Source organism: Mus caroli, chromosome 16, assembly GCF_900094665.2.
Source record: "Mus caroli chromosome 16, CAROLI_EIJ_v1.1, whole genome shotgun sequence".
NCBI lineage: Eukaryota > Metazoa > Chordata > Mammalia > Rodentia > Muridae > Mus > Mus caroli.
In genome coordinates, this window is record NC_034585.1 from 31,832,775 (window position 1) to 31,845,199 (window position 12,425).

A 12,425-nucleotide genomic window follows, 5' to 3' on the forward strand; every position below is an offset into this window, starting at 1 on the left:
AAAAAAAAAAAAAAGAAAGGTCTCTATGAGTCCTCTTCTCTCCCCTTCTTCCGACATCTTTCTTCTCTAGGGCGACCTCCTGTGGTAGCTGGGCGTGAGTGGTAACTTTGTTTTACAGACGCATAATCTACGGTCTTTGAGATTTCCACTTGACGTGGGTGCATAGTTCTGCAACAGAAGTGTCTGTTCTCCTTAACTGGTCATTTAGAACCATTTATGTTTTAGGCTTTAGATTTGACCTGACTAGGGAATGAAGAAAGGACAGACACAGAGACATTCATACAGAATAGCTGTGCTCAGGTGGACTGCGTGCACTCTGATAGAGTGGTACCAACTCTGCAACAACCTGGAAGTATTTCTCAGTACAGTACATGGAGAAGTTAGCCAGTCTCGGTAGGAGGGCTCTGAAGAAGACAGCCTCAGGCTGTAAACATCCTGTAAAGGGGAGCTACAATTGCTTGTTTCTGCACACATTGGCCAGTCATTTGTAAACATGCATCAACATTTGCAGAGAACCAGAGGAGGGCTTTGCCAACTCTGAGCCCAACTTATACAGGGAAGGCTTTGCCATCCGCATGGGTCCGAGGCATTAGGCCCTTGACATGGCTGGGCCCATGTTATCGCTAACAGCACAAGTTCACCAGGACTTCATCCATTCTTGTCCTTTCACTCTAGGTTCCTTCTGCTCCTCACATGTGTTGATCTATATTTCCTGGCATGCCAGGTCTGAGTTTGGTATGGCAACCCTACCTGATCGTGCACACTGCTCAGCCCATGGGGTTCAGTGAGAATGCAGGGTGTAGGCTGGGGTGAAGAGGCACATGGGATTGAGGAGGGGATGGGACAGTGGGAGCTTAACAATCCCACCTGACACACACATTTCTTTCTATAAGGTGATGTATGTTAAAGGAATGTGTGAACATTGAGGTGTTACTAGAATGAGTATTGGAGAACTGTGACTACAATCAGAGTTTCTGGTGCAGGCTTTAGTTTTATTAGCTATGACTTTGCGTGCTAAAAGCTTTTCTTAACCTCTTAAGTTAAATTAACCTTTTATTAAGTCTTAAATTAAGCAGGAGTCCCAGCAGGAAAGAGACCAGGCTATGCCATTCTCACTGTGAGAGTGCATAGGCAGTATGCGTATTTGTTAGATCAGTGTGTGTGTGTGTGTGTGTGTGTGTGTGTGTGTGTGTGCATCTGTGTGTGCATGAGAATGTGAATATTGCATCCCTTTTTATGGCAACTCTCAAGTAGCTCTCTGCCAAAGATGTGGATACATAGCTTGTCCTACCAAGAGCGGCCTCTGCCCTGCTGATACAGTTTGGCTGTGGGCAGCTGCATGTCTTTCATGTGTTTGGCTGTGGGCAGCTATGTGTCTTTCATGTGTGTTACATGGAAAAGGCCTAGGAACCTGTGGGGAGGGCACTGTCCTAATGGGTTGGAAGAGAAGTCAGTTGTGAGGGACAAAGTGTGAGGTAAACCTTGCACATTTTCAAGTGGGGACGTATGGATGGGGACTTATGGATGGGGACATATGGATCAGGGCCCAAGTTGCTTACAGAAACCAGTGAGAAATCTGGAGAACATACTTATAAGTCTTAAAATCTTTTTTGTCAATTTGACATTTCATGTAATTTTAAAATGCACGATTGCTCCTTGCCCGGTGCCGGCAATGGCTGTCTCACTCAGATCCCAGGGCTAGCTTCCCCAAACCTCTAACAACTGCCCAGTCAGTACCCTTTCTCCTGCCTACCTGAGTCACCACGGATGGAAAACACCAGACAGCCTTTATATTTTAAAACTAGCCCGATAATTCAATGGCTGGGTGAAGAATATCTTGCCCTATCCTCCTTAGCCTCAGCAGCTGCCTGTGGAGGCTACAAACTGAAGAGTTATAGGTCTGTTACTTCAGATCCACTCCACAGCCTGCTCTGACTCCCTCTTCCCCTCTCTCTCCTCTTCCTCCTGAGATCTGGAAATTCTGCCTTATCCTTCGTCCAGCAATTGGCTTCTGCCTTCTTTATTGGCCAGTTAAAATGGGAAGAATGTTCTCGTGAAATCACCTGAGTCCGTGATCCACTCCTCTTCTGGGCAGCCCCTCTTGAGGAAGCAGAATTAGCATCAAAAAGCAAACAGCACCATCCACAACAATTTGAGAAGAGGGGATTTCAACGGAGGAGATGCATCCATCAGATTAGCCTATAGTCTCGCCTGTGAGAGCATTTTCTTGACTGTTGATTGATGTGGAAGGTTGAGTCTACTGAGGGCAGCGCTGTCCCTGGGCAGGTGGGTCATGGGATGTGTAAGAAAGCAAGCTGAGAAAACCAGAAGCCACAAACCGGTAAACACCACCCTCTTCCATGGCTTCTGCTTCCATGCCTGCCTCCAGGTCCTTGCTTATCTTTCCTCAGTGGACCGCCATGGTAGGCATGATTGTGATCATTTCAGAAATTGGGAGACTGAAAATGAACAAGTAGAGAGGATGCATGTGTTACACAACTGTAATGTGTAGATCACCAGAACGCATGTGCCTGGAGCCAAACTCCAACGGGCCTCTTGGTTGAGAAGTAGACTGGAGGCCTATTCATCTGCTCCTTTCCTTACACTCTTTCCCTAATAGTGATGCAGTGCCATGTCTGATAAAATGAAATGGCGTTGTGGTCTAGAAGCATCTTAGCTAGATTTTCTGTTGCAGTAATAAAGCAGGGTGAGTCAAATCAAGTCGGGGAGGAAAGGGTTAATGAGCTGATGCAGAGGAGAAGCACTGCTTGTGGGCTTGCTCCGCCTGCTTTCCTATAGTACCCAGGACCACCGTGGGTAGTCCTGCCCACAGTGAGTTGAGCCCTCCCATATTAGTCATCAATAAAGAGAATGTACTACAGACTTGCCTGCAGGCAAATTCAGTGGTGGCCTTTTATGAGTTGAAGTTCCCAAGTGACTCTGGCTTGTGTCGACATAAAACTAGACAGCACAAGAGCGACTTGTAAATTTTTAAAATAAAAACTTCTATTCACTTAAGAATGCACATGTATTTGTTTAGAAGGTATTTGCGCTTGTCAGTCTAATAGACATTGGCAGTATATCATTGAGTCGAGCACGCATGCCCTTTATCCTGGTGTGGCTTGCATTCCACTGGGGAGACAGATGGTCTTAATCAAACGGTTACTCCTCTGTTGTGATGGATGGGATGAAGACAGTGTCAAGGATTTGATAAGTGTGCCTATCCCAGGACCCAGACTTATCTTTGTGGGACCAGAAGTCTGTGGAGTGTGTCTGGTCAGCTCTTTGGTTCCTGGGCATTTTTTTTTTAACTCATGTATGGGAATTTAAAGACTGCTTTTTATGTAAATTTCCTCCCACATCCTGATGCATGGTGCTAATCTTTTAGGGTTATAGTTAACATTCAAGCTGTGAGCCGTCCCATGTGCTTGAGGGAACCCCTCAGGCTTGAGACATGTCTTCCAAACTGCTAGCTCCACACATTGTTCCTGGTCTTGTCCAAATTAAAGCCCCGTAGGTCACCAGACATCCTAGGTGAGAAGGCTTGGGATGGATTCCCTCTCTTCTCTGTGAGCAGCTTTGGTGTCTATAAATTGCTGTCTTATAGCCAAAGGTTTTGGGGTAGCTCATTGTGCAAGATCTTCCAAGGACCTGTGTGACTGGCAGCTGTTCCCTTCAGTGCGAGCCCCGGGCTTCTTGGTTTTTCTGGTCACAGTGATTAACCTTTCTGCCTGGAGGAAGAGATGGATGAAATTAAGATGCTGGTTTGTGTTTGTCCTCCCTTGTTCCTTAAAGCAGCACACCTGAGAGTCGGCCACTTTCCCCTCTGCTCTTGGTATTTGAAGAGGGCCAGCAGTGAGAACAGATGGTGACAGAGGTGGCTGGAGATTAGCTGGAATAAGGTTCTAAAGTATGATCTAGGGATTTAAAGTATGGTCAGGAAAGCCTAAGGCTCTTTTGGAGCCCAGATGATTTTTTTTGGTGTCGGATGACATTTGTTTTTCTGCTTCTATTATCTCTCCATATGTGGCATTTCCTAGCTACTATAGATAACTCTGATGTCACAGTACACTAGATACAGAAACAGATGAAAAGATCTAATTTTTGTTACTAGGGCAAACATTAATGACAATTTGTGAGTTGGCAAGATGGCTCTGTGGGTAACGCGCTTGCCCTTAAGACTGACAACCTGAATGATCCTTGGGAACTATGTTAAGGTTTAAGGAGAGAACTGACTCTATGACGCTGACATCCTCAGTGCAACCATTGCGTGCACCCCTATACAGTAACAATAATAAATAAAATTGTCAGGATTGGATGGTAGCCCAGGGGTAGCACTTGTCTAGCTTGTGGGAGGTCCTGATTTCCATACCCAGAACCATACACACCACACACCATGCACACACAGCACTCGTACACGTACACACACACACACTGTATTTTATTTTTATTTGTGTGTATTTGTGTGAATCCTCTGGAACTGGAGTCATGGGCTGTTGTGAGCTGCTATGTGGGGGTGCTGGGACTTGAACTCAAGTCTTCCAGAAGAGCAGGGAATACTCGTAAGTGGAGAGATGCCTCTCTTGACCCAGAAGGGTTTCTTGAACTCGGGAATTTGAGGCCAGCTTGGACAACACAGTGAAGCCCTGTCTCAGAAAAAAAAAAAGAAAAAGGAAAAAGAAAAAAGAAAAAAATGACATTAGCATGTAGGCTTATTGTCGATGTTTTATGTGAATTACTATTTAATTGAATACCAAACGCCCCAAACCCTGATAGCAATAACTCACCAACAAACCCTTTGGCTCTTTCATAACTTTAAGGGATATAAAGGCTCTTTGAGATCACAGAAGCTTCAGCCACAGTGCTGGAAGGTCAAGGATGTCACAGGTGTTGTAGGTGTTGGGGCTTTGTCCCCGCCTTATGAATCCACCAGCACCCAACAGGGCTCAAACTCAGGATGCTTAGTCTGCGCCTTGGGTTCTAGGGGAATACCTTGATGTCCACAGTAGGGATGCAGATATTCTGTGCTCTGAGCCCAGCTCCTAAGTCTCACTGGGATGAGACAACACTGTGCTCCGTGAAGTGCTGAGCACCCTGTGTTCCTACCTACAGTCCCAGCACGGTAGTTCTCAGCTATCTGCCTCCTGAGTGAGCCTCCTGCACTAGATATCCAAAGTGGTGCTGCCTTGGCTTAAGGAAGAAAGAGCCAGGTCTCAGGAAGCACATGTCCCATGAGCTTATGGTAATCTCAGGCCAGCTGCACCAAGGAGTTGGAGTGACAGGCCAGGCCAGATGTGGAGTTGGGGAAGTGCCCAGCCTATCTGGGGCTCAATACTCTGCTTGACGGGGCTCTTTCCAGTCGCTTTACACTCAGATTGGAGTCTGCAGCTCTGGACAAGTCGAAACCTGTGAGCTTCCACCTCTGGCTCTCTCAGCCTTCACTGGTGTGGCAGCCAGGGGTTTCAAAGGTCACCCCAGCTGGGCGAATTAGAACAACAGATCTCCCAGCAAAGTTGGCTGCCCCCTCCCGCAGAAGGCAAGTTGCAACATCTGCAAGGAGAGTTAGAACAAAGCCCCTTACTTTCTCTGTCTGGCCCAGCCTCTGTGTGCTTGGATCGCTCTTCTCTCTCCATTCTTGCTGGACCTTGGACCAGGGTCTCAGCAGCAGTGACGCTGGCCTCTGCTGGAAGCCTCGTGGGGAAGGCGGCTGCCATCAGGTGTGTCTTTGGATAGCCCTGTGTGTTCCTGCCCCACTTTGCTTGGGTGGGTGGTGGTGAGGCAGCCTGACACAGCTCAGAGGAGGATTAAGAGAGATTAGGGTATTTGTCAGGATTCAAGTGCATCACTTGAGAGGCTTAAAGAAGACAGAGGGAGCCCATCAGTGCCTGGGGTGTTTGTACTCTTGATTTTGCCACCTCTGATATGTGCTGTGAAGGAGGGGGGATGTTTCCAGGCAGGGTGCCACACCTGCTTGGGGGCACCATCCAGCAGGGAAGCTTAGGTATTTCCAAGATGTCCTGTGCCTTAGAGCTTCCAAGACTGATCTCATGTGTGTGTGCTTGGAGTGTTGGAGGGACTGTTGGCCTTTCCAACCCCACTCTGCCAGCTAACTCGACTTTTTGTTCCAAGAGTCTGTGTGTCAAAGCAGCACTCTCTCTTGGCAAGTTCCTTTCTAGGTTCAAGAGACGATTAAAAGCGCTTTTGATCAAATTAAAAGTCCAGTCCACTCAGAGCTGCTTTGAGTGATTAATAAATTGTTGTTACTCGTGGAAACCTTATACGGAGCTTGGCTTTGGCTCAGATGTTAGCGGGCCACTGCTCTTTTGACCTCTCCCTTTGTGGTTTTATCTTTCTCCTTTGTCTATTAGTCTGCATTTGACTGAGTATTGAACAACCCCCTCCCTCCCCCTGGCTGCGGGTGTTTGATTGCAGCTGCTGAGTATTGCTCAGCTAACAGAGATAGCTGCAGATACCATCCAGTCCCTCTGATGTTCTCTTGTGCTCACCAGGTTTGAGGGGGGTTAGAGAGGAATAAGAAGGGTTTGGCTTAGTTTATTATTAATTCTCCTCTGAAATGTGCAGTAGCCATCTATTGACAGCATGACAGGAATCTGACAGCAGCTATGGGGTGATGGGGTAACAGAGTGTCGGGGAGTAGATGGGCTATTTGTCATGACTACACAGCTCGGAGCTTAGATCTGGTTGTGCCCCTGTGACAGAGGAGTTACCTCCCACTGGGATCCGCCCCACAGAGGTCTAGATGGTTCCTGGCAATACTGACTTATCTGTGTCTTTTCAACCTGAAGCTAGGTCCTGTCTTGTCTTTTGTTCTTTAGGCCAAGTGTGTCCCTTTTAAAATTTAATTTAAAATTTAAATGTATGCATGTGTGCACATACGTGTGTGTGCATGGGTGTCACAGTGTGAGTGTAGCAAACCTGAGGACAGCCTCAAATATAAGCCCTCACTTTCCATTCTGTTGGAGCCCAGGTTGCTGTTGTTTCTCTGCTGTGTATGCCAGGCTAGGTGGGCCCCGAGCGTCCCAGGATTCTCCTATATCTGCTATGGGCCTGGTTTTTATCGATTCTAGAGATTCAGACTCATTCTTGCAGAGCAATTACCTTTAGCTATCCCCCGAGCTCACATGTGAGAGAATGTGTTGGTGAGAGCATCTGGGACCCTTCGGAGATTCTGACGGACCTCAGCAGAATCATGAGGACTCTGGAGTCGTGAGGGTTTGGAGAGACTCTCTGGGGCCTGCTTTCACTTCTGTGAGTTTCCCACTGCTCTGAAAGGCTGGGGAGGCTTTTTGTCTTCTAGAGCAGAAAGGGGAATGTTAATTTTTTGTCATTGTCACAAATCCCTCAGAGAAGTGATTCAGGAGGGATTTACTTTGGCTAATGCTTTCAGTCTGTGGTTGGATGGCTTCCTTGGTTTGGGCCTACAGTGAGGTTGAACATCTTGCGGAAGGATGCGCTGGACCGAGCAGCCTGTCTCACAGTAGCCGGGACGCTAGTGCAGAGACAGGAAAATGCCCTTCAAAAGCAGCCAGCCCCCTTTCCTGTGATCTACTTCCTTCTACCGGGCCCCACCCCCTAGTAGTCCATTGGTGTGAACTCATGAGTGTATGAATCCACTGGTGAGTCCGTGCTCAGGGATTAGACTCTGCATCTAGAAACTGAATCTTGAATAGTAGACCATGGTAAGATACTCCAAACCATAGCTCTGAGTCACCTCTCCTGCCCTTCTTCCTCTGGCGACTCTCAGGCCCCCTGCCTCTCCAGTTACCAAGGACAGTCTGGACCACTGGAAGATATGACGGCCCTCTGCCCCAGCTCTGACTTCTACTTCTAAGTTCAGTGACCTTGAAGCATTGGTAGTTTATCGGGCTTCCTTGTCCTTGGTGAAAGGAGATCCTGAGAACAGTCTGTAGGATTGACAGGATGAAGTGACAGGGACCACAAGATGTAGTCAACATCTGTCTTATTCACAAAACACTGCAGCTGAAGGCTGCCAGCAGGCTCAAGCTTCCTCTATCTAGAATTGCCTCAGGATAGTTAGGCTTGCCTAGGCTCCTTTGTCTTTGATGACAGGATCTGAATCTTTAAGGTGGACACAAGCTTCCTTTTGGGCAAGGGATGCTGTGACACATTTCATTCAGATGTTTTTTATACTAAGCCTCTTGCTTATATATTACTGCATACCTGCTTATATCCTTGCTCTACCCTGCAAGGTTCATATCATTCCCATTTGACAGAAGAGAAAACTGAGCCAAAGAGAATGGAGGACCCTTGACCCATCTGTAGCTGGAAATCAACAGTGTTGCTGAGTTTTTTGGTGATGTTAAAGAAGTCTGAGTTTCTGTTACCTGGATCGCCTCCACCCCAGTACCTGTACAGAGCTACCTGTATGGAGTGTGTTACTCACCTCAGTGGCAGGGGATGTGTGTGGTTGCAGCAGTGCATTACACAAGTGAAAACAACACTCCTACCACACGTGTAACTGTTCTTTATTGGCACATAGTAGATGCTCAGTTAATATACTCTGAGTGAATAAATATCTCTTTATTCTTGCCATTAAAATCATATTGTGGGCTTGATGAGATGGCTCAACCATCAGGAGGATCTTGCTGAACTTTCTGAGGGCCCAAGTTGGGTTCCCAGCACCCTGTCACTGCCTTCTTCCAGCCTGCTTGACACTTGTACACATGTAACATACACTCACGTATACACATCAATAAAATGTTTCAAAAATTTAAAAATTATAACAGTAGACCGGAGCTCTCGTACTTATTACAAGACTGTTCACAATAGCCAATGCATGGAATCAACCCAAGTAGCCAACGATGGGTGAATGGTTAAAGAAAATATTGCATATGTAGCCACACAAAGTGGAATATTATTCACCCAATAAAAAGGGAAATCCTATCATTTGTGACAACATATAGATAACTGGAGGAGATTATGTTAAGTTTAATACACTGGGTCCAGAATAACAGAAGTGTTTTAATCCATATTTAGAAACTTGAATGATTTCATAGAAAGCAGAATTGTGGAAACTGCAGTTTGAATGTGGGGGATGCAGAATGAAGCTGGTCTGTGCTGTCCGCCTTCTCACACTGTGATGAAATGCCCGAGGAAAAGCAACTTAGAGGAAGAAAGGTTCATCTTGGCTCACAGTTTCACATGTCTCAACCCATGGTCAGTTAGTTCCATTGTTCTCAACACATGGTCAGTTAATTCCATTTTTCGGAGGCCTGGAGCAAAGCAGGGTATCATGGTACTGTGAAGGATGCCATAGGACTATCAGGAAAAAAGAAGTACAGAGGAAGGAGCTGGGGTTCCAGCGTCTTCCCTGAGAGTGAACCCCCAATTCTCGCACACCTGTCACTCAGCACCAAGGGCTATACTGCCTCCCAGAAGAACTGCAGACTGGTGAGCAAGCCTTTCACACACCTTAGTAGATAATCCAAATCTAAACCACAGCAGGCACCAAAATACAGTTAGTTTCCAGGCCCTTTAGCTCAGGGAGGTACCTCTGGCTTCCACAACTCATTATGTATTAATAAAGAGCTGACAGTGTCCAAGGAGATGGACCTGTAGTCACTGTGTGTGATCATGTACACATCGTGTGCATGTGTTTAATTATCACTTTGTCAACCAAAAAATGTCACATCCTGATGGTTTTGAAATGATTCTTCACACACACACACACACACACACACACACACACACACTCACACACTCACACATTCACTCACACACTCTCACAAACACACACACATATGAAGCACAATAAGTAAGTGTGGAGGACACTAACTGTTGACTCTCAGTGAGGGATGTTTGGTGGCACTTTTTTTGTATTCTTGAAATGTTTTAATAATTTTAAAAATTTAACATTTACATATCATCACATACATAGTCTTTTATTTCTGAGGTGCCCCTGTATGTGGCCATTCTCATTGTTGGAATATATGTATATATTGATTTAAGTACTACAATCAGGATTTTTCCATACACATTTGGCTAGCTCAGATTCTCTCCTGATAATGTATTTCTGCACATAGGATTACTAGAAAGAGGAGTGGACACCCTTTTCTTCAGCATCCTCTTGTCACATTGCAAGACCATATAGTTTATCATGCTCCCTGCATAACAGCACGGGCATGCCTGTCTCACCGTGGTCTCACCAGTGCTATTTGCTTCCTTTTCTCTTGATGCAGTCCCTCTGGTTTGCACAAACACAGGTTGTGGTTGTCTTGCAGCACGGGATTCTCCCGGGGCCAAGCCGCATTCAAATGTTTACTCTGCAACACTCGGGTCCTGGAATGATTTCTTATTCTGTGAAAATATTCTGATGTGGTTTTCATTGCAAACATTTTTTTCCTGTATTATCATCCATCTTTTAATGTGGATGGCATGCTTTAGTGGGCCCCCAAATCTTATTGTTAAAGGACATTTTTACAGTCAATTGAGTGGCTTTAACCTTGTACTGTTACTGACTGTGGCAGGAGACATAGCGCCCAGGGCACACACTGGGCTCAGGTGCCAGGCCTGCCCCCTCTTGTGTTGACTTTGGACAGATTTCTAATCCTTGCACAAGTTTCTAACCCTTAAAATGGGATGGAGAGATTAGCTGTTGCCTAGTGCTATAAGGAGCAAATGAACCATTTATTTACAGACTATGTTCCTGACACACAGGAAATGTGACTCAGGTACTTGCTTTTCTGGTTACCTCCTGCAGCCAGCCTGGAAAGGAATTTTGTTTGGAAAGCAAATGCCTTATCAGAGAAAGAGAAGCCAGGTTTGTTGGGCAAAAGACTTATATTCAGATATGCCCACTAAATGTTTGCAGTGAAGAAACTGCCAAATGGCCCGAAAGAGGGAACTAATCAGACACCTGCATTTTAATTTGCTTAAATCAGGGTTGTTTCGTTCTGTTTTGTTTTTACCTTTTCGTTTTCCCTCTGTGAAACAGAGAATGAATAAGAGAGGGAGAAAGACAGACAGATAGGCCATATACACGTGTGTGTGTGTGTGTGTGTGTGTGTGTGTGTGTGTAGAAGTCATAGGAGGACTCCGGATGTCCTGTTCTGTCACTCCCTCCCCTTATTCCTTTGAGGTGGTATCTTCACCTGGAACTAGACTGGTGACCAACCCCAGTAATCCTCTGTCTCTACCTCCAGTAGCAGTGAGGTTAGGTACATGGCCTTGCGCACCCTTTTGTGGATCCTAATTTAGTTCCTCATGTTTGTGTAGCAAGTGCCTTTTACCCATGGGTCCATCTCTCCAGACTTTAAACCAGATCTCTCTCTCTCTCTCTCTCTCTCTCTCTCTCTCTCTCTCTCTCTCTCTCTCTCTCTGACCACACACACACACACACACACACACACACACACACACACACATACACACAGGGTTTTTCTGTGTAGCCCTAGCCATAGTTGTCCTGGAACTCACTCTGTAGATCAGGCTGTCTGTCTCCCAAGGGCTGGGATTAAAAGTGTGCCCTACCACCATCTGGCCAAATCAGATTTCTTAAAAGCTTCTTATCCAAAAAAGGGGGGCAGAGGGAGGCTGGAGAGATGCTTCAGTGGTTAAGAACACTGACTGTTCTTCCAGAGGTCTTAGTTCAATTCCCAGCAACCACATGGTGGCTCACAATCATCTGTAGTAGGATACTATGCCCTCTTCTGGTGTGTCTGAAGACAGCTACAGTGTACTCATATAAATAAAATATATCTTTTCCAAAAAAGCTTCTTATCCACTTAAAGAAAATTTAGGAGGAAAAATTAGGTTTGCTAATGGTTTGCTCTCTGCTGTGTAAAATGTCTACTTCTTTATACCCACAGAGCAGCACCACCTTGCATAACAGAATGTTGGGTATTTTCAGTTTTCTCTTTTGGCCTAAGTTGCATAACTCCACCCTCACTTCTGCTACTCACTGTGTCTGTCTGCGTATAGGCTCCTCCTTCACACTGAGATGGATGCACTTCTTGGGGTGTTATCGTTGGGTTAGGCAGGAGGAGTGAGATCTGGGGTTCCACGAGGGGAAGTATGTAGCGTAGTCAACTCTAAGGTGCATTTCAGAACGACTAGGAAAAGGTTCTGTGCAACATCACCACAGAGCAGTGATAACTACCCTAGGGGATGGATGTGCTGACTGTCCTGGCTTAGAGCACATGACATCAGGTACCAAGACATCACTTTCTATCCCATAAACACATGGAGTAACTATGGCAACCAAAATTAAATAATAAAGCCAAAACCTTAAAAAGAGATCATAGACAAAGGTCTTCCAGGCAATTTGCAACACGTGAGTGTTCAATAAGTGACAATTTAAAATTTTATTTATTTATTTATTTATTTATTTATTTATTTATTTATTTATTTTGTGTGTGTGTGTGTGTGTGTGTGTGTGTGTGTGT

At 45.7% G+C, this 12,425-nt stretch overlaps 1 protein-coding gene across 4 annotated transcripts in view; it reads left to right on the forward strand.

Annotated features, from left to right (window-relative positions):
• The window catches only part of Mylk (myosin light chain kinase), a 253,275-nt gene that overhangs the window by 56,656 nt on the left and 184,194 nt on the right, over positions 1-12,425 (forward strand). The window contains exon 1 of one of the 4 annotated variants that reach the window (XM_029470832.1): positions 5,505-5,717. The exons of the other annotated variants lie outside the window; for them this stretch is intronic. The gene's annotated coding sequence lies outside the window, so the exon portion shown is untranslated. Of the gene's footprint in view, positions 1-5,504; positions 5,718-12,425 lie in introns of those variants that run through there. 4 annotated transcript variants of the gene reach the window in all.